We start from the raw sequence: 24,122 nt of genomic DNA, 5'->3' as shown, positions 1-24,122 counted from the left end.
CTCGAGAATGGTTTATAGTTGAGTACACCATAGTACCTCTGGAAAATGTTATGATAGGTTATTTCTCATTTTAGCCAAAAGTAAGTAGCAAGTTTATTTATTATTTTAAATATTTGCAAGTATTTTATTTTTCGTTTCTGAAAAGCATCATCGTAAACACAATATTTGTGGCAAATTTGGATAACTTTTAACGTACTTTAGTAAACTTAACTAGTTCGGTGAGTTAAGACTAAAAAGTATTCTTCCAAAATGGTTACGGAATTTGTATAGGTACAATTTCAAATTCAAGGCTAAAGTAATTTAAATTTTCTTTAAGTTACTTTTCAATTGTACAACAGATTTCAAGACCTGATTATGTTTTTCTTTTTTTTACTCTGGTAGGCGCTATGCTTTTTCCTTACAACAAACTATCCATGTATATTTACCATTAAAAAAAAAAATTGAAAAATCCAATTTTTACTCTAAAATTTATTCAGTAAACAAATGTTATTAAATATTTTATATTTATAAAATATTTAGGCATATAATAATAATTGGTTACCTTAATTTCCTTCTTCGAATGTCTTCCAGTCGTTCTCTCTTGGGTCATTAAAATTGTGGACTCTAGAAATAAATAAGAATATTGATGTAAGTTATATCTCTTTAAAGATCTTAACTAAAGTTAATTACAATATTATATTATATTATAATATTACAATTAAAAAATTTTTTTTAAACAAAAGATTTCAGAAATTCGGCATTAAAATGTCAATTAAGCTGTTTAAGGTATATTGAACGGCAAAAACCTTTTAGCATGTCCTACTATCAGTATTATCGGTCTTCAACTTGAGGGAAAAGATACTATGACATTTTTTTAAACTGAAAAATTCTGGGGTGGGCTGTCCCATATTATCTTCAGATCAAAACTTTGTACACGGAGGTATGCAAACATATGCATAATGATCGTCATTAATGGGCCAAATCAATTAGCAGTTGGCCCATTGTTAAATTATAGGAATAATCTAATCATATGCAGGTGATTTATTAATACTTGGGAGGCTCCTGCAAAAGCAGATCCATAAAATAGTTACAAATTAAACGTAATTTCAAGAGTAACTATTCATTGTAACAAAACTAAATTTTATGAGTAACAATTTTTTTTAAACAAAATCATGATTTAAGACTACTTAATTATTGGTTTACGAAATGTAAATATCTAACAAGAACATGCCAATGAAATATTAAAACAATTTTTATTTGTATTTAGTTAATGTTTATCTTACGGTACTCAGTTGAAAGCCTATGAACTGAAAATTTTACTGTACTCTACATGTCTGTAGAACTTCCTGTTAATTAATGCACAAGTGTGCATTGTGCCTTTGTGTAATAGCTCCTAAGCTTTCTCTAAGTCACCCAAGATGGGCAACCACGATTTGAACAATTAACTTCATTTGGCCGTGAAAGGTCACGGCAATATTGCTCTGCTCTGCTTAGGTTAATTGTGGCCGTACTAGGACCAAGCCATCGATGCAACAGTTAAAACTATTGGCTGATTTTTCAAAACAATGTCGATGGTTCAAGGTCACCTTTACCTCTTTTTGAATAATTTCATGTCACTTCAACTTCAGTTATTTTTTTTTTTCGTAATTTTTAATATTCTCTATTTAAAATAATATTATGATGTTATGATCGCTTTAAGAATCCGTCATCTTTCTTGTTTTACTAATGAACTAAAGCTTTCTTTAAATGTTTAACAACAAGCTTTTTAACCGTACACACGATTATGTTATTTATTTTAGATTTAAAGTACATTGGCAACAAGTCTATTAGCCATTTTTAAATATTTTAATTTATTTTAGTCACAATATTGAAAAATATTTTCAAGCACACTCCTAGAATTATTTGTTATAGTTTATATAGAAGTCTCTCTGGGTTTTTAAATATTATTTATTTTTTGCCTCGATAATAATAATAAAGAACTAACTACTAACTAACTAACTAAGAACTTGATATCGATGAGAAATGGTTCAAAAAGTGACAATCTCAAATAATATCACTTTATCTATGGTGGCATTATTACATATATGGAGACTTTAAGTAAAATATAAAAATCCTGAGAAAAATGACCTCAGTAAATAAACCACTGGGAATGAGCTGAATCTTATATAAATTATCACAAATATATTTTAATATTTTTAGTGGAGTGAAAATGAAAATGACTAATATAATAGATCGAAGCGTTACAGTAATGTGAAATATAAATGTACAAAGAATAAAAGTGTGATTTTTTTTATTATTATTATATAATTTTATTTTAGAAAATGAGGTCTTAATGTGATTTACAAGGTTTTTTTTTTTTTTAGTCTTTTTGATTAATATTTAAAAAGGCAATTTTATTTCATTATTATGGTAAACAATTTATAACTCCATGGTAAATAAAGGAAACAAAATTGGAACAATTACTTTTTTTTTTAAAGGATATTGTGGAATAAACTTTATCGCATAAAAAAAATTATAACACAATAAAGAAACTTTATATAAGGTCTATAAATGAACAAATATTTTTTAATAATGTTCACATTTACTTATTAAGGGTCATAAAACTCAATTTATTATTTAAATCATTTTTTGCTACAGGAAATAAACAATGGGATTTCATTGTAAATATTTGGCGCAGACTGGAAGCTCAATATATAACCGGCCGTCCTTGGCATTAATGCCTTGAAGCATAACTCCTGCCTAGGGGCTAAAGCCACCGGCCACTTACCCGGATTTATTTTGCATAATTTCCCTATTGTTTTCTTCCTGGATTCGTTAGAATCAATTACAAATTTAAATTTTAAATTAACATTCGCATGTATACAGAATCCCTTGTAGTAATTAATGTAGCTTGGTGACACAGTTTCTTCGACGAGGTGACTACATTTCCTCTTGGTGGTCTATACCAAGTCATAGACCAGACTTTCACGAATTGCATTATGCCTCGCTCTTCGGAAAAGGTCAGATCGTACCGTTCGTTTTTGGTTTCCTTAGAAAGTTGTGAATATAATCGGATTTGAAAACTCTTCCCATTGCGGTTACGATAAAGTTTAAACCACTATCTTTCTTGGTATGTGAGAACTAGCGCTTGTTTCGCATTTGCCCAAGCATGAATACAAAATTGTGTATTTATTTTGTATCATATTTATATCAACATTTATTTGTTATTTCCTCCACCTATGAAACATAATCAGGTTGTTAATCTGTAATGTTAATAAGATTTAAGTTAATTTGAAATAAATGAAAAAAAGAAAAGTGTTCTAGCTTCTATTTAAATATTTTGAGAATTTCGAGAAGAGAAACCAAAATCGTATTACCTGAACCATCCTACTAAAGAGTAATGACAAATAATAATATTTGATTTATTTACAGAATGATATTCGTTCATAACTAAATGACTCCCCTTATGATGACGAAATGATTGCATTATAAACAGTCATCTTACAATGGATTCACCTAAGTTCCTTGTGAAGGCTGGTTTACATAACTTCCAAAACGTGAACTGTCATCTAAACTTTGTCCTAGTTCACTTATCTTAGCTACTTATTTTAAACATTGTTTGAAATTACTTATATCTAAACTTATCAATGGAGAGTTTTTATACAAGCAGTAAATTTAATTTTATTAATTCTTTGGTTCGTTCATGTTGTAATTCACAAAGCACTGAGTATCTCAAAATTATCTAAACTTAACTCAATAATTAAAATACTTATTCTTATTATAGTTTCATATTAAAATACTTATTCTTAACTTTTATATATAATTTAATTGATTACTATCATCTGATTATGTTCAGCAAATATGGATATATCGTCGGTGTTATGTAAAAAGTGCCTACAATTTAAAGGAAAGTATATTTTTTGGTTTACCTGGTTTACAAAAATAGTTTTCGAATGTAAAACCTGGAACATTGCTGTATTTCATATAGTTAAACTAATTAGTATCAATGACATTCCATTAAAAAAATAATACGAAAGTAGTCAATTTGTTGAATTCACACTTTTACAGAACACTGATAATATATTTAAATTAATTATCATATCTTATTAACTTATGAGTATGTTTCCATGTTGTGTAAATCTCAAAAATGTTTAATTTATTGAATTAATTTTAAAAAATGAAAATAATTTATTTTGTTACATTTAGAATATATATTTTTATTTTATTTTATTTATTGAAATTTATTGTACATAGAAAAAAACACAATCGGTAAATTTGATGGAGTTTCAGAACACTTGTTGAAGGAACCACCCACCCAATGGTGGTAAAATTTTTTATTTATTAAAATTAAAATTTAATTAATTTTTAAAAACTCGTGAGTTCTACTTACTCAGTGATAAATTTACAGCAGTCTTGTCACAAGTTAAGAACTGAGTTGAATAAAAGAACAAAAGGCAACGTTATCTACTATTACTCATTTTACCTTAAGTATTGTTGACATCACTCTGCAAATGTTTGTCTTGATTTACCTTTTTGACAAGTTTATTGATTGAACAAAACAAATATTTACAAACCGCAATATAGCAAAACATTTAAATTAATTAAAGAGAATTTATATAAGTAATGGATAACTGAAATAATGCTTGAAAATGAGGGTAGTCACCAAATAACGGTAACAAAAAAAGTTATAATTATTATGTTTGTAACATTGTCAACTACACTTAGTCTCTAAAGATAAGTACATCACACTATAAGCTTATGTAACATTTGTATATTAAAGATAAAGACTTTATGAAATAATAATAATAATGACTCTTAACTCAAATCTTTGTACTATCATCATCATCATCACCATATATATCATTTTGAAGGATAGATATCTTTTTCAGGCGAAATACTGAACCAATTAACAGAAGGAATGTATTATCTGAAAATACTTTCACGTAGGAAATACACCTATACCTAAAATTGTTGTACATACTACTAGGATTTTTCAGTTGATTAATATTCAGAATTTTTATTAAAAGTTCTTTTGGAACAAATGTTCGTTATTCCCAACAATAATTTAAGTAGACTCAATGTCCAATATTATTTCTGTTCTCTTTAGAGATCTCATTATTAGGCGAATCACTGAAAGAGAATTTTTCTTAGTGTACACGTGCAACTGGAATTTTAGTACACTAATAATTCATGTGACCCCTGTGTTCTTTGTTTGTGTACCATTTATCTTTATTCTCCTCTATGTAATACTTCATTTAAGATGTTTAAATGAACAAGCAGCCATCGATATCATTAATTTACTGGTGCTTCCAAGATTCCACTTTAGAGTATTTTCTATTTTTAGAAAATCCAGAATTATTATATATAGAACTAATTTGCCATTGGTATGCCAGATTTCATTTGTTTTTTTAAAGTAAAAGTTTTCTCTTTAAAATGTTTATTTCGTACGATTGAATCTTGTGCCGTTCAGAGCAATTGTGGTGTAAGTCACTCTGTTCTCATCACATATCATTTTGATTAAAAAATAATTAATTAATTTCTAAATGCATTAACTTTATATACACTTGTGAATGAGTAGTTTTAACAGAGAAAGAGGTTATTCTTTACCAAATGTTTTATAGAACTTCCTCATAAGCGTCGAATACCTCAAACCAGTTTTTTCTTACACCACTCTTTCACTAAACGTCTCATATTTTTGTTTTATAATTATTCCACATAAGTCTATTTAAATTTAAAACTTCAGACATGGTTATGGTAGATAACCAATGGATAAAATTGCTGTTCTGACCATTGCCTCCGGCTCCTTAATCAGTAAATCTTCCTCTTGGAATTATTGCATTCAAAATTATCCGGCGGCATCTCTTATTCGGCTCCAGTCCACTTTACATGATTACGAAAATTAACCTCTTGTCTATGTTATTTTCAATCCTCTCGAGTTCTCAAGCCAATTTCTAGTGTTATACTTCTTTTTTTTTTTTTTTATGTGTGTGTGTTTAAAAAGGAATTTGTTTATAGTTAATAAGCCATCAATATTGTTTGTCGATGTAAACGTGAAAACATTCCATTGAAACGCATACATGTTATTTGATTGAGCTTTACACATAAAAACGTAATCTTATGACGTTTTTATATGGCTCTGGAGTTAATATCATGAGAACTTTTCCAAAGCATGTAAGAAGTAGAATATATTCCTCTGAACCTGAAAGACAAAAAAAATTGTCGAAAAAGGATGAGTGAGAAGGGAACACTGTCTCAAGGTTAAAGTCCTTCGTAACATTCTCCGTCCAATGCTTGAACGCAACTGAAAAATATAAGCCAGACGCGCAACAGTTTTATTCAACATAAGATATTAAAAATAAACAATAAGTTAACCAATCGGAATGATTTATTGAGAAGAAGAATATCCATTTATTCATTTTTTTTTCTAGAAATTATTATTTTTCTTTGTAGGAAAATAGTCTAGATGGCGGTCAATAAAGGTACCAAAATAGTCGAAGAAAACTACTTATTTTTTACCAACGTTTCGCCTCACATTGCAAGGTTTCATCAGGGCTGAATAACAACAAGATACATTATAAGAAGTGGCAAAACATTAAAATAAATATACAGAGAAAATATGTAAAAAAAAAAAAAATTGCTTTGTTAATATAATATATAAAAGAAATAATTTAAGGAAGTATACATATAGGTGGTCTATATACTAGTGTCTAAATACAGCCAGGTGTGATAGAAGTCAAAATACAGAGCTAGAGTAATAACTTAGAACTCTAACGTAGAAAACTCGTTAGAACTATTTATAAATAAATAAAATGGCAAAGGAGAGGTTTATTAACAAATAAAAGGAAAATTAATAAAAAAAACGAATAAACAAAGGGGGAAGTTTACCTGTCAGATTAAAATAAGGATGACAACTGCCAAGTTGGAAGAGAGGGCCAGGTATAAAATATCCCCAGTTCGCTAAGAACGGTAAGATTTTTATAATATATAGATAGGTAATATAAGTTTAAAATAGGCAAATATATGGGATGAATGTAGGAAATACATATATAAGATATCACTACATTAGAGAGAGACAAAAAAGTTTACATAAATACATTGATAAAAATAAAAATAAGGTTATTGAATAAAAATAGAAATCCTAAAAAATAATAACAACAATGAGTCGACAATCGTTTAGACATGATGTAAATATTAAGTTGGTTTAAAGATCGTACATTGGAGATGAATTGTAATAAGAAAGGTAACAATCAGAAAAAAAATAAAAAGACAATATTTGTAAATGTCATAAGGTGAAAATAAAGTTAAAAAGATTATTGTTTTAAATAATATTTAAAAACAATAATGAAAATAGAAAAACTTTAGTGTCCACAATAATTCAAAAATGGAGTAGGACTAGTGGGAGTAAAAATAACTTTAATTTATATAAAAATAGAAAGATGTTTTAGACCTAAACGTAAATTGGGGATGGTAGATCGTAGTGATTTCTGTATGTTGTCTGAGAGGATGGGGATATAAGGGAGAGATCTGTACAACAGTAACGCCGTGGTAGGTTAAGAAGTATCATCTGAGAGAAGTAAACTGGTAGTAGGGATATTATATGAGTCTAATAGTTTCTGTGTGACATTAAGTGGAAAGTTGTTGGTAAGTACTATTTTTTTAATGCGTTGCTTGTTAGTTTGACTCAGGGTCCGATATAGAAAGGGTGGCTTTTGTTGGCTATATTAATTTTTCGATGATAGAAAAAGTGCTGAGAGGAAAAATTATGAAGATAGGCAGAGTAGGTGGGTTCGGTGTACCAGTCAGAGGATAAGGAACCATTGGATTTTTTATAATACGGAGATCCAGGAACGGGAGAAAACTGTCAATTTCAAGTTCAACTGTGAATCGAAGGCGAGGGTGGTATAAGTTGAAAGATGATATAATTTTTGGAATTTTTTCATGGTTAAGAATGAGAAAAAGGTCATCAACGTATATTTTTAATAAAAATAATGTTTCCAGGGAATAACGGAGGGGGAGTTATCCACAGCAAGTCCAGAAATCTGATGAAAGAAATGATTTCTTCACCAACATCCCTCAGTTTATTATTAGATATTCAAGATTTTAATTGTTATGAATTGTTTAGGCTTAAATAAATTAATTAATGTGTGTTCCAACTTTTTTTATTAATTAAATGTTAATAGTACCATATATCATTTGTTAATATCACGTGCTGTCCAATTTTCCTTGTACAGGAATGCAGGCTCGGTATCTTTGTTCCACAGCAGTAATGGCCTCTGGACCACTGCTAGTGGGCACCGGAAACATGTTATGGTTTTGGAAGTTTCAATTATCTTCCTTCTCAAAGAATGAAGATCATTGACCAGTGTTGCATAGACTTTTTGTTTAATGTAACCCCCAGAAAAAATAAAATACAATAGATCTGGAGAGCGTTACAATAAAACATATCCATGTCCGTTCGACCTCAGTGGAAGAAATATGTCCAGCTTAACTTCATGGTCAAAGAAATCACAACATTTAATATGGATGTTAATTTTATATTGCATTAATATAGTAGTGGTAACACATAATAATTTATTTATTATAACCTAAATAATTTATAACAATGAAAATCTTTTGACGTTATTTGTCTTGTTATGAGATTCTTAATTCATATTTTCAATGAGAAACACTTAACCCTGAAACACCTTGTAAAATCCAGATAAAAACTTATGTACAATAATAATGATTATTTGCTATGTACTGCCTCGAGATGCCAGGATAATCGCTGAAGGGAATTGTGTTTACCAGTTTATAGGGACAGATGGCGAAAAACCTTAATAAACGACATATTGTTGTTGTAATAATGGCTAATGCCTCGATACATAGGATATTGGTGAAGTTCTCGGATACCGACATAACTTATACTCACTTCTCCCCTCCCTCTTCTAGTATACGAGCCATCACGATGGCCTATTATAAAATCTTTAAACAGTTTTATTAAAATAATACTGTGAATGCTACTGCTACTAATATTAGTGAATAGAGTTTATTATTTACATTGTTATTTTAGTTTATTATTCAAAATAATCTTTGAAAATATTATTTTAAGCCGCGAGTGAAGAGAGTTGTCTTAAAAACAGGCTTTTATTCCTGCGTGACCCTTGAGAGGCAGTTCCTGTCAAGACAAAAGGACCCTCCTCTAAACCTTACGTACCCTTCACCTACTCTTCGATCCGGGCTAAGTGCACCTCAAAGCAATATCTCTCTACTTCTTTTAATTATTAAAACAGTCATTCCATATTAACTTCAAGTTAGCATTCTATAACAATTCAACTCGTGACTATCGCTTTTCAGATTAATAATAACAAAATAATAGTATTCAAAACCCAAGAAGAAAGAAAGTTAAATTATTGAAATATTTTAATTGAATTATTTTTTTTAAATTTTATAAACTTACTATTTAAACAAAAATTAAATGTACGGAGAAGAAAGAAAAATAGATCAAAATTATTACATTATATTTGTTAGGAGAACTGACGTTATATCGAAATATCCAGCTCCAAATATGTAATTTAGTTTGTTTTAATATTAAACTATTATGGTTACACAAAATATATTTATGCACATACTAATAATTGTGTCAGTGTGACTATAGACCTTTTGGGTAAATCAAGAACTATTTCGCTTTAACCATAATCTAAAAATATTTCTACCTTGTTGTCTATAATTGTATAAATATATTTTAGCTCCGGCTATATATTTTCCAAATTGCATGATGTGTTTGGATTTACGCTTGGCTCAGTGTGACACAAAGAAGTTATAAATGACTGTTTATTTTTGACAGAAGAACCTTGCTTACGGCCTAACAATATGCTGATCAGCTATTTCAGCTCATGACCTACCAATTTAAAAAAAGAACCAATATTATCATCTAAACGAAATTATTATTATCTATTTATTGGCATCATAAATCGACCTTTAAATACTTTAAATTACTCTTTGCTATTGCATTTAGTTCTGCTTCAACCCGGGTTTCGAAAAAAAAAAATTCAATTTTGTTCAGTTCCTTGAGAATTGAACTACTTTCTACTTACTTTTTCAATTTATTAGGTTTCCATGATATCCATAAACACAACCAGGATTGCATCTTTTAATTTTTTTATTTATTTGTTGATATTTACAACTGTATAAAAAAATACAACCAGTAAATTTGATCATAATGACATATGATATGATACAGGATGTAGAGAAACTACCCAGTAGTAGAACTCTAAAACAGTTTACAATATAAGGTCACGAGGCCATCTTCTTTTCAGGCGCCTTGGAGGATTGCCAGGAATGGAAGAGGAAGCAAGGTTAGAAACGAGTGGGTTTGGGTGGTTAGGAAGTTTATTATGGAAGGAATAATATCGGATTCGGGCTAGATCGGTTACATAAGGAACATTTAGGTCTTTATGGATGGTTTTATTTTATTTATTTTACGACGAAGAGTAAATGTGATTTGTTGGGATTTATCTTTATCCTCCAATTTCGACACCATTCTTCGAGGATTGTGATATGGGACTGGAGAGTTTGGGATGCAATCAAAGGGTTATTACTAACTGTGAGCACACATGTGTCATCAGCATACGTGGTAAGGATAGTGTTAGGAGTTGTTGGTATGTCAGCTGTATAGATGGTGTAGAGGATGGGACCGAGAATACTACCTTGAGGAACACCAGCGGATTGAAAATAGAGGGATGAATAGGAACCATTGTGGTTTACTTGGAATAATCTATTAGTAAGAAAGGAACGGATGATGAGAAAATATGTAGGAGGTAAGAATTTACGGAGTTTGTAAAGCAGTCCCGGGTGCCAGACTCGATCAAAAGCCTGCTCTATATCGAAAAAGACTCCCGCGCAGTACATTCCGCGCTCCAAAGAAGACGAGTCTTTTAATTTAAAAAAAAAATTCCACATTTCACCGACCCGGCTTGGATATTCTTGGTGACGAAAAATAAAGTGGTAATTAAAATTGATAGGTAATATATGATACTTGACAGAAATGGCCTTCCTTCCTAACCAACAATGTTGCTTCTCTACAAGAATATGGTCAACCAGTAAAGCAAGCGAGCTAGCGTTACTATGTCTCATAGAATTTACTTCGAAAGAAAAAACTTGATTAAAATATGGTATAATATATAATACTGGTGGCATTAAAATAATAAAATATATAATACTCAATAAACAGGAATTTTATGAGGACATAACTGATGACTGATCATTTTAAGCAAGTAGTGACCGAACCACACAACCTACTTGATAAAGAAGAATGCTACTTTCATTTGCTAATACAAAATGTTTCGCATTACGAATTTATACGTTATTATACAGGAAGATGAGTTGCATAGATTTCTCTATCTTAATTTGTTTTTCTTATTACTACTCCTATATTTGTATTTATCTCATGACTAAAGATTTTCTTTCACATTTACAGATATATCCTTATTTTTTAAATATTTATTTTATTATAAGTAATTATTTTACTTTTGTGCAACAGTCGATATTTATCACTTAATGATTTTAAATTTGGTAGATTGTTAATGAATGAAATTTTGAGAATAAAATATATTTCAATAATAAATACATAAAAAAAATTAAAAATAATAATAAATGCCCTATTAATATGGAAATGTAATTATTTTACTATTTTTTAAATTGTTGAAAGGAAATAACAGTTTAAATAACTTATTTGAAAACCGATAATTCCGTTATTTATTTATTTATTTAATCTCGCTTGACAATAATTGAAGAGCTCTCTCCAGAAACGTTCTTATAACGAAATTGAACAAAGCGCTTTTTTAGCATAAAAATCTTCTTTCCGACTTGAGACGAATAGTATTAACAATACAGACAGCAGTGAATTAGTGCTTAATCCATAATGAAGGCTCTCATGTGCTAGAATCGAATATACATAAATCTGGACCAAGATTTTTTTTTCTTATTTCTGAAAACATATTATTTAAGATATATTTAGAGAAACTCTTCAGTTAGTATTTAATGTGAATTGATGGATAATTGATAATTTAGGTAATTTATTTATCTAATTAAAAAAATTCTATTAATTTAAATTAAAATGATTAAAAATTTTTATTAAATTAATTTTAATAGCTTTAGCTTTCTAAAATATCAATTGCTCTATAAATTGTTACATATCTTATATTTACATCTTTTTTTTTCTAGAAGTCATTTAAGAATTATCTATCTAGACATCCTGGACAGGAAATATTTTCTTTTTATTTTAATAATTTTGTAGGGATAAAACCTGGACGAAAGAGAAGCGGAAGGACGTCTGGGAGCCTTGTGGATGCTGATTGCGCAGTTATCAGAGTGGAACGGGGGTTATTTAACCCTTTACTCTGCACCGAGTGAAAGCATCAAGGACCCCAGCCTTGCTTAGCCAACAGATCATATCCATCCATCTTCATTAATTGTGACCAAGGTTTCCCTTATCGAAATATTTCTCATTATCCATTATTACCAAACTACTGGAATCTTCACGCTTTGCAGACAGTTATTTGACTTTATAGTGGTTGCATAAAAGATAATCTAGTTTTTGAAATTCAAGAGTATTACAGCTAAACTCGTTTTCTTCATTTCAGCAAATTTCATTTTAAACCAAAAAAAAACCTCTCATATCAATAAAACAAGGTTTTCAAAGTTGCATTTCTATTTTTTTTTTTTTTTAGCACCACATCATTACGTTTTGAAAAAAATAAAAAATAAACTTCCAAATTTAAAAACGTTGTTTTATTGGTAGTAGAAGTTTTTCAGGTTTTCAGATTTTTTATGAATTTCGCTGAAGTGGAGGATGTGAGTTTTGATATTAGGCTTGTTGGGGCGAGCGATGTTATTAAACACAAACATAATTCTCAGACCCAAATAATTCTGGCAATTTGAGCTATTCATAACAATGTAAAAATACAAAATGTATATTGAAAGAAAATAAAAAAATAAAAAGTTAAAATTGAATAAATAAAAGAATAATTTAAATTTAAATTTGAAAATGAGAGAAAGGTTGATATATTAAAATAATATAACATAATAAGATTGATATATCAAAATAGTATAACATTATAAGGTTGATATATTAAGATAATATAACATAATAAGGTTGATATATTAAAATAATATATCATTATAAGGTTGATATATTAAAATCATTAATGAGCAAAAACATAAATTTAATCAAAAATAAATAATAGTTGTACAACTGATTAATAGATCCGTTAATGTTCTCTTCCTACTAAAGACAATCATTAATTTATTTATTTCTTGTATATCTTCATCTCTGACAGTAAAAAAAAAAAACTTAAAAAAAAAAGGTAGTAAATACAATGGAGTAATTTCAGCTTCCTCTAAACGCAAATCTCCATCGCCAAATTAAATGATGTCTGACAAAATAAAATGATTAGTTATCAAAAAATGTAATAATGAAATAAAGCAAAAGTACTGGTAAATAGTTTTAAAAATAATAAATTTTTATTTATTATTTCATTTTAAAATAAATAAATAACCTATTGTTTAAAAAAGGAAAGAAATATACAAGGCTCATCAATTGTACGTTTTATTCAACTTTCACCTATAAATCACTTGTATGTCCGTTTTTTTTTTTTTTTTCAAAAAGAGAAAAAATATATTAATTCATCAAGGGATAAACCAACTTTCCTCAAATTTTGCAACATGAGGGATCCTTATAATCCTATTTATTTAAATTGTAATTTTGTATTGTTATTATTATTTTTTTTTAAAAAACACTTGTTTTCTTTTTATTAAGTGAAAAATAATTTATATGAGGAAATCTTATTCATCTGTAATTTTTTATTGTATGCAGTAGTTTCATATGCTGATTGATATTTGATATTATTGAAAAGTGATATCTGCTACTCATCAAAATTCAAGTCCAAAGTGCATAGTTAAATAAACCATTCAAAAGGAAACAAATTAAACATTTATTATTTACTAAGAGGTTTAATCATTATTAGTTATGAGTTAAATCTTGATTAATCTTTCATTATTCATTAAAAGATTTGTCATTACAAGAGAAAATCCCATAGAATTATTGGAGTTAAGAACATTAATATAATCTATTAAGTTGCATAATGTTTAAATACAATAAATAATTGGACATGGGCATGAAATAGCTTTTTATTACTTCCATCTAGTATATAACTACCAACTAAGTTAAATGGAACCCATAAAATTCCCAAGTTAAAACTAATTACATCTTAAATGAGTTTTCTTATTATGGATTGCAGTTTCCTATTGGATTATATCAAGCGGTTACATGTCTTTAGTGCCATTTTATTTGGGAAGTTAATTTCCGCAATATAAAAAATTAGATTTATCTTAATTGGGTTGCTTCATTTGTCTTTCTAGAATCATTGCCATGTCTTCCTGACTTCTCTTCTTTCATGCTTGGCTCTGTTTGAGCTTAACTTTACTCCTTCAATGTTCATAAGTGCGAATTAATTAATTAAGTGTGGTAACTTTTCAATTGGAGTACTGAAAATGTCTAACAGTGCACTACTATACCTAATATGTCTGACTGTGGAGTCTAATATCCAAGGGTATATCTTCAATTGTTTTCCATGGTGGCTAGATAATTTCTGTTTATATAAGTGAGGCAGTATCATGTTTTAAATCATGGTTGAGGATGTGATCCTTGAACAAAAACATCATCCCAACTACCCTTATATGTTTTTACTCCAATTATCTGTAATATGTGTTCGTGTCTTTACTGTCTGTGCATGTATTTACTGTTTGAAACCCTTGAAAAACAAAAACTTTTTGGTATCGTAAGCTACAATCCGCCTCCTTCCTCAGTATGAAACTAATGTTTAAAACTAAAAAAAAAAATCTGTTGACTGAAAACGTGCAGAAAAGGAAGAATTTGTATGCTTTTATCGATTACTTTGACGAGATTCAGCCTATTGGTTTCGCACCTAACCTTCGGGTTCGTTAAGTCTTTTTATTAATACAATAACCGAAAGTTAATTTTTTTATATCAATAATTTCTGATAATTAGCAACAACCATTTTTATATATACATAATAATGTTATACAATATTTACAATAAAATTTATTTTTCAAAACGTGGCACACCTTAGACACATGCAACTCCTTCATTTAGATTATTATCTTTTTTCTGAGATATATTGCTCATATAAAAACAAACAAAAATACTTAAAGTAGATTTATGTAATCAACTTGAAAGTTAATCAAACATAACTTGGGGTAATTTGTGTTCCTACATAAAAAAAACTCTACTTCAAAAATTATACTCTGTTTTTATGTTAGTTGTTAAAACTAAATATTTTTTCGACTAGCTTTTTTTCTTAGATTTGATAATACATTTGCTTTTATCAAAAGTTATAATCAGCTCATTCCATTAGTAAATACAAAGGAAACAAAAATTAAATACATATCGATATTTATTTCAACATCCAAACGATAGCTAAAACGAGGTCCATGTAGCTTTTTTTGCCTTCTTCCTCTTTTTTTTTCGCATGAGTGTGACCAGTTTTGTTTTTTTAAGTCCTTGCAATCTACCTTGAAATTGTTTGTAGTGGGTCCATATGTATTCATCAGCTGCTGGAATATGTAAATCAGTATAGAATAATAAACTGCTTGACTGCCTTGGTGTGTCTGTGATGTATCGTGTTTTGTTCCTTTTGCAACAGTGGCCTAAATTCGATTTCGCCAGTCTAAATGAATTTCATTAATTAATTATTGGACATAAATCAGGGTTGATTTACCTAACAACAAAATAATGTTACTTTATTCTTAGATTTTGTTTCATATTTTCGTTGAGTAATTAGCATTCATCTGTATCATTTTAACCCTTTATTTGTTCTAATGAATTTAAGTTACTTTTTAAAGTATCCTACAACAGGTTATATAACCCCCATTAATTGTTGACGATATAGAAACATTTATGTTTATTATCAGAATTGTAGATAAAAAATAATAAAATAAAACAAAAATATCGTTCAATTAACATCGCTCACTCGATGTATAATCTCTTGATTTTAAGAGTAAAGAAATCTATTCACGTATATGAATCATTATGATATCGTCTGATAAGTGTTTGAGGTATAAAGTCCGTTATGAAATTTTGATCGCAATTGTATAAGTCATTTCTTCCAAATTGTATGTTTTCAACTGATTTTGGGTGGATGTTAGAAATAAATGACTCTACAATTACGCTGCCCCAGTTCAACAGTATAACATCTCAAAAAATGGTTATTTTGAGATATGTATGAAATTTTAGCAATAAGGGTAACATCTACAAGGCAGTTGTCCGTTGTTACAATCTAACAGCCCTGCAAAGTGGAACGAAATATAATTTAGCAATAAATAGTTTTAATAGTATAAATAATTTTAATAGTTATTTAATTTAAATAGTTTGTCTCGCTGGCTAGATTAGTAAACTATACGAAAATCCGTTTTTTCTACCATACTTGGAGCATATGAAGACATTAGACCAAATAAACAAACAACAGAGGAAAATTTTTAATACATAGTGGAATAAGAGAGATAATATCTTAAAGAGAAATTTATCAATCACTATTTCAAATCAGAGAGTATGAAATTTCCTTCATTACAGAACACCCACTGGTGGTGGGCTAAACAGAGGAATCTTGTTTATGGATTAAGGGGTAGCAATTACCTAGTTATAACATATTTCGATAATAGGTAAAGTTTGTATAAATTATTTTTTTTTTTAACGAACGAAGTCGAAATTATGAATGATGGATCCTCCTGTTTTGTAGATGGGCAATAAGGCTGGGATTAAAAATAATGCGGCTATAAGTGGTTTGAAAAAAATAAATAGTTTTTCGAATAACTATATCTCCTGAAATATTATAACTACTCTTCTGAAATATAATTTTATGCTCTACAAAACATAACATAACTATAAAATAACAGATACCACTCACTCACTGACTTATTGATCACTGTATCTCAGAAATGACAATACCGATGATGTTGACATTATTGATGGTTATTTTTCTTATGTTTTACACGTGCAATGATGCTGGGTTTTAAACTCAAAAATTGTAAAACGAAGAGGCAGAGGTTGATTAAACCAACCTTAGGACGGGACTCAACTAGTGTATTTTTAATACTCATAATAATTCAGATTGCGTGGAGATTATCACTCGATAGCTACTACAGCATTCTATGGTTCCATGATGTTTAGCACATCAATACAAAGAAGTCGAGGTGACAAATATGGGGACTATGTTGCTCAAAGCTGTCAATCGTGGTATTTCTATAAAACCACCAATGCCACAGTAGTTGCAATACCACGTGGTAGACCTAAATAAAACCAGATAGATAGAATAAATAAAGAAATCACTAAACTTGCAATAACTTAGAAAACTATTTCTAATATACGGAAAGATGGATCAAATTGATGAAGGCAGCACAATACCAAGTAAGCCGTAAAAAAATATATTGAATACATTAATACAGATGAAGAAAGAAATGGGGAAGTTAGGAATCTCAAGTCGGAACTGCCTCAATAGAGATGAATTTAGGGAAAAATAAAGGAAGATAAAGGTCCTTGTGGGTGCCAAAGAGGTAAGAAGGGGGAGAGTGTGGAGCGAGGAAGAAAGAAGAGTGCAGTCAGAAAGAATGAAGAAAAGGTGGGGAAAGTTGGGAAGATATAAGCGTCGTCTATAAGGCCGTTTCGTGTCTAAATATATACATATATTTAAACTTCTAAGGTTTCATTCTAACCTCATCTGGCTGGTGTTAGCTATGAAGATAACACTGAATAAGTCTTAAATACTAAACAAAGGATTTTATTCACCTAACCTGGAAATATTTTAACTAAGTCAAAGGTAAGAATTTTTTTCATATCTCTGAAAACCTTTTAGTGGGAGATTTTCAGTTGTCTACGATCATTTTTTAGAATATTCTAAAGGAGATAGTATATCAAAATAGTGCTAAACAATTTAAGAAATATAAACACAGAAAATAGGACTAACTCTTATGTGAGCAACAAGGATGTTTAATGCAGATATTCTCTGGTATATGATCCGGATTAAATACAATTTACTGGTAAAACTGATTGATAGACTGTATTTATTAGTATTTGAAATAAATTAAGCATAGTCAAAAAGGGAAATAAAACTACTATTCTTGAATGAGTTATAAAAAAAAAAATTTCTTATATGTGATGTTTACCCAAAGGGTGTAAAATGTGTATTAGTTGCATAATATAGCATAATGGAAGGTATTACAATTTTACTTGGTTGCTGATTGGTGATAGATTATTGAAGTTTTCGATGAAAATTGAATCTGGTTCTTTTTTTATGCTCTCTTCTCTCTCTCATTTTGCCTATGACCCTTCGTCTGGGTGCGGTTAAGAATCACTCACTCATCCTGAATTTATCGCACATACGCAAAATACCGTTATTTTGAGGTCAGAGACTTGGTTCATTTTCTGAACCTGTTTATACAGTTGAATACAGAACCCCTACTATTTCACGAGTTTACCAATAGATGGCAGGAGCTTGACGTCTTATTCAGATGATTACTTTTAATGGACAGTTCTTCTGTTCCTTCCTCAAACAAGGAGTTGGAGCGAAGATAAGAATTAAATAAATAGATAGAATGGAATCGTACAAAAATTAAAAGCAATCTAAATGAAATCAATGGCTTATAAATGTCATGTATTTAAATAAATTTAAATGAAATTCGTTAATCCAATAGTAAAACTGTTTACACTGCTTGAATTGCTTTAAATTGCCTAGCTATACTTCACCTTAGCTAAGTAAGAAGTTGTTAACATAATTATTGTTCCGCTATTCATTCCTTCGTAGCGTGACCTTTGCGATGCAGCAGCCTCCACATCGCCCTTCTATTAAAGTGAGGTATTTCTTCAGTAGCCTATACGTGATGACTCTAGTACTGTTACGCAACTAGAAGGGGTACACGGTTCTGGTATAGCTTTTGCTCTTTAATGATGTAATAGTTTTTGACACATAATTGCAGCCTGTTGCTATAACTAGGTCAATTATGTTTGAAATACGATTATACTGATCTAATTCGTTATTTATGTAATACTTTTAGTGGGCGATAAATTGCAGGATATAATGGAAACATTGAGACGTTGAGATTTCTTCTTTGGGACTGCGTTACACACAAAACTGAAAAACATCAACCCATTAAATATTTTTTATCTATAAATTTAAAGAATTTGAAATTTCAATGTTTGGCCGCATTGTTTGGCACCGCTTCTGACTAATGAATGTAAATCTTTGATTCACATGGCCATCATGGCTTAGCTTATCGTATTTGATTATGTGCGAGGACTGATTAGAATTTTGGGGAATCAAATACATTGTTTAAAACAATGAAATAGATAAAAACAATAAATTTGAAGGAGATTTAAAATAAGGTGAAAACAATTATAATGAAGAGTGGGAAAGCCTGCCAATTAACCTTCGTGTGATTTAAGATTATTATCATGTTTTTCTACCTAACGCATCTCGTCCAGAGGATGCTCCATAATAAGCAAGTTAAGAATTGCCTCCACCAGGCTGACCCATCTCCAACTACTTTTGTGCTACATCGGGCAATTTCCGGACCTGTGACAGTGCATTACTAACTGTACGTTTATTTCAATGTCGAAGTAACAGAAAGAAGGATACAACTTATAATTGAAAACACTGCTCCATACAAAAAGCATTGTCGAACTTTTAAAACTCAAATATCTTAACATGACGAAATTAACTTTAAAGAATCCAGCTAGTTAAAGAAGTCTAGTCGTCGATGATGACCATTAGCGTCAAAGTGACGTTAAATTAATGCAATTTATGGAAACGTTAATTCAAATGATCGATCATTTAACTTCTTAGCTAGTTAAAGAATCCTGTTGGTAACACTAATCAAAGGTTTTAATAATGTATATTATTTCTATTGCATATTAATATTGGGAATACGTGTTAATGTTGTATTAGGTAGGGAAAGCTTTACCCCTAACTAGAATAAGGTATACATTTTTCTACTTTATCAACTCAAGAATATTTCCTATACCTTAATGTATTGTATAACGAAATAATTTTACTCAAAATTATATATAACCAATAAATTAATATTATCATAATGCCCGATAAAATGAAGATAATATGATTCGGAAAAAATCATTATTGAAATGAGACTGAGAAGAATTAATTAATAATCTACTGACCCAGTTCCAAATATTATCGAGAATGCCTAGAAGCTCGTCAATATGAAAGCCGTTTTATTGGAAGAGAAAGCAAGGAAATATTGATTGAATATCTGACAAATTGTATACCATAATTACACAAAATGTTTTTAATGACATCGAAATAGTGGTATTAACATCTAATTTCATTTTTTATTTTTCTGTTTTCATCTCCACACAATCCTTATAATCTTGGGTGTGGGATTAGTTCTATTTTCAATTGGGGCGCTTCCTATTTTCAGTGAAGACGCTATATCAGAAATAGACTGAAAAGGAGGTGAAGGACACTAGACACAGAAGAATGAACTAACTTTTTTTTCAAATTATGATTCTTATTTCTTGTATATTAAACGGTACAAACATCCAATACAAGCGTTTATATATTTTTTTATTCTGTGTATCCAGAGCCTGAAGGTTGGATAGCTAATAAGAAATTTTGTAAATAGTTCTAATTTTACTTACAAAGTAAAATCTGTAAACCTTTTCCGTTCGGGATAAATGCTCAAATTTCTTTGAAAGATTTTTTATAAGTGATCCCTGCTCATCCTAAACTAACAAATCGATTATTTCATCTGTTTCCACTAGTTTTGAAGTCTATGTATGTTATGGTTACTTGATATGGATTATTTTATATCTTTTATATATTTTATTATTGGTACTGTTCTCTCTAGTAGTAACGGATCTATAACAGTTGCAGGACCCTAGACGATACAATATGGCGGATTACCCCTTGGTTAGTACGGAGGGCTGTGAGGCATACAGTACCTGTGATTGGGAATGAGGAGTACACAACCACCCAACACTTTAAATTGAAGGGGTAAGTGGATGAAGGCGCTATGACACATTTTTTAATTTTAGTTTGGATGAAGGAGGTAACCTATCTAACTTGTGTGAGATAAATCCAATAACTAACTGAGATACCTAGATGTAGAAGGAGTTATGTACACTTTAAAACATAACAAGCTCCAACAAAAATAAATTAAACCTTGTTTTCTCAAAATTTATTATTTGTAACATAATCCCTGTAACATAATACGACATTTGATTAATTTTCACAGGGTGCGTACCCCTCAAAGAGCGGAAAAATAACGTCATATTTTTTCTAAGTTTCTAAAATTTTGGATCTATAGGTATGTACGTATAAAAGCTCGGGAGTCGGGTTCATTAGGTGGCTCTTTATCTTACAGCGCCGTAGTGAGCAGAAGCAAGGTGGCACATTGGTGTTTGAACCAAGCAAGTTGAATTGTCCCTTATTGTAGGACTTTGTCCATACACTAAACGGATATATGAAATCTATATAATAAATTAGCTTACTTTACTTTTTAAGTTCTTACTTAGCAGGTATTTTAACCTTAGATGAATACAATATACTATACGGTATACAGTGCTATTTTCTATAGTTCTAATTTTTTCTACCACCACAGTATATATATATTTTAATATATTTTGAAAAAATAAGAAATATATTTTGTAGGATAGTGAAGTCTAAAATGGTCTTAATATTGACAACCTACCATGCTCATCCTAGGATTGAAATATCTCTGATAACTAGGATCAATCATCAATTGGATATCCGAGTCCATGTCCATAATAAGGGATTTATTTAATACTTTATATAATAAGTGTAATAATTATTGCTCGTAAAAGTAATAACAAAGGGTGATAAGCTATTGATTTTATACTTTATGTAATAAGTGTAGCAATTATTATACAGGTAAGTAATAAAAAAAGAGTAATACGCTATTTATTTTATACTTTATACAATAACTGTGACAATTATTACTCAGAAAATTAATAAGAATGGGTAATAAGCGATTTATTATACTTTGTATAAAATACTGAATTATTTTAAAACTTAATCAAGAACGAAGTTTCAATGATTCACGACATAGTAAAATTAATAATAGCAATACACATATTAATCTATCTTGTTGGAATTACTTAGCCTAAATAGGCTAATAATGAATTACTTTTTCAAAATTTGTTTCTTTAAGTACATCACTTAATCAACATCACTGATATACTGCTCAATCTTGCTTTATTTTATTTATTTATTGATATTTATTTCTGTGATATTACTACTGTGCCTGTATTAGAAGGTCTCGTATTGTATGATAGATATTTTTTTTTCTAAAACTTTTAGCTCTACTAGTAATTTGGACCTTCTACTTACTTACACGAATAAGAACGGCTTCCTGTCTTTTCAGTCTTGTGTGAAGATCAATCTTACTTGAAGCATCTATACTCTGCTTATTTCATTCTTCATTCGTTTTAATTTTTAGATTACAGGGCTTCAAGAGCCCTATAGATCGCGGAACCTGGGTCCGTGTGGTTAATATAGTTTTAATTTTGACGTCCGAATAGAATAAGAGTTTACTATGTTTTATCTTTTCAAAAGAATATAAATGAGCGAATCCCTACCAAGATATGGCTGTCGATAACTACCTTCTATCTATGTGTAACTTAGAGTTATGGAATCAACGGAAACATGCTTCAATTATGTTAAATGTTATTTTTTCACTGTTATTGTGAATGTGGAGTGTGATATGTAATTACAAATCATTGTGTTCGGTTTTAATAAATTTATGATAATTTAAAATGATTAAACTAAGAAAATTGTGTGTTCTACGTGAGCAGATAGTGCTCACCCTGGGGAATATTTAGAGATGCTAATCAGGAAATTGGAAACTTTTACCGACCCAGTTTATTCGCTGTAAATACCCAAAATGACAAAATACCAAAGAAATTGCAATTATTGTTTGCAATAAGAGGCTAACAGTAAATTTTAATGAACTAGGGTAAAAGGTGAAAAACCGGAACGTGTCCACAAGTTGCGTGACCTATTCATCTCACCTGAATAAGTCTAGACGTCACGGCTTGACATGAAACCCTCTCCATCCCAACTTAAGTTAGACCGTTGTTGAAGTCTTCGACATATGTTCTATTTTATTATTTCTGTTTGAAAAAAGTACATATTTAAAATTATTAATTACATTTTTTTTTATCATTATTTTTTGGGTGTTATCTTTGTTTTCAACGTTATTATTTTATATTGTTAGTAGAGAAGATGGTCAGATGGATATGAGCAGAACTATTTGTATATCTTGTTGTGAAGTTTATACATCTTACCTTCAGGTAAAACAAGGATTTAGAACTTGTATATCTCGTGTTTTATATTGTACTTGTAACTATTTTCTACTGTAGGATACAACAAAAAAAATATATACATCAATCATTATACAATAAATGGAAATATTTAAGACTAATTCATCAATTAACTTTATTTATAATTATATATTTTTTCTGTGTAGGCATTTTCAAAATTATTTTATTGATATTAATCATTTAATTACAAACAATTTCAATAGTTAATAAATTAAATTAATTCCACCGCCACTTAGTAGTTCAAACCAAATTATTGTTCTGCAATCGGTCATAACTTATAAACCACATACTAAAAATATTCTTGGGCATCATATCAACAAAAATAAACTAATAAAAATTCGTAAATTTAAGTCGACGTTATCGCAAGTTGAACTTTTACCCTTTGGTGCTTATTTTTCAGTAATGTTTCAGAATTTCTTTGATATAATAAAGACATTATCGTCCTGCAACAATAATCTAGAAACCTGTATAGTTTTATACTAATCCTTTCAATGTTGTAGGAGAACCTGTTAGCTATTTTTTTTTTATTTTTTTTTTTTTATTTTATTTATTTTTTTTTTTTCAAGATAGCGCATCCCTCTCGCCGCATCACTGGTATGGGCCAGTGGAGGCTGAGCAAGTGCGCTAAAGCCGCAAACACTCAACTTGAGTGGAGAATCTGACCATTGCCAGAACTCCAATTGTCCATTTTTTTTATTTTAATAAGTCCCTTGGCCACTGCCGTTTCAACCTTCTAGGTGGGCTATAGGGATGGGTG

The 24,122-nt window shown here is 29.6% G+C and overlaps 1 protein-coding gene across 3 annotated transcripts in view; it reads right to left on the bottom strand.

Annotated features, from left to right (window-relative positions):
• The window catches only part of mlt (tubulin folding cofactor E like protein mlt), a 146,778-nt gene that overhangs the window by 57,380 nt on the left and 65,276 nt on the right, over positions 1-24,122 (bottom strand). For 2 of the 3 annotated variants that reach the window (XM_014429482.2, XM_014429486.2), the window contains exon 3: positions 542-603. The gene's annotated coding sequence lies outside the window, so the exon portion shown is untranslated. Of the gene's footprint in view, positions 1-541; positions 604-4,348; positions 4,416-24,122 lie in introns of those variants that run through there. The other variant, XM_067052642.1, reaches the window with a different exon arrangement.

Source organism: Halyomorpha halys, unplaced genomic scaffold, assembly GCF_000696795.3.
Source record: "Halyomorpha halys isolate HHAL.00 unplaced genomic scaffold, Hhal_1.1 Scaffold803.1, whole genome shotgun sequence".
In the NCBI taxonomy this organism is placed as follows: Eukaryota; Metazoa; Arthropoda; class Insecta; order Hemiptera; family Pentatomidae; genus Halyomorpha; species Halyomorpha halys.
Note: the sequence above shows the minus strand (reverse complement) of the source record. Positions and strands in the feature narration are given on the sequence as shown.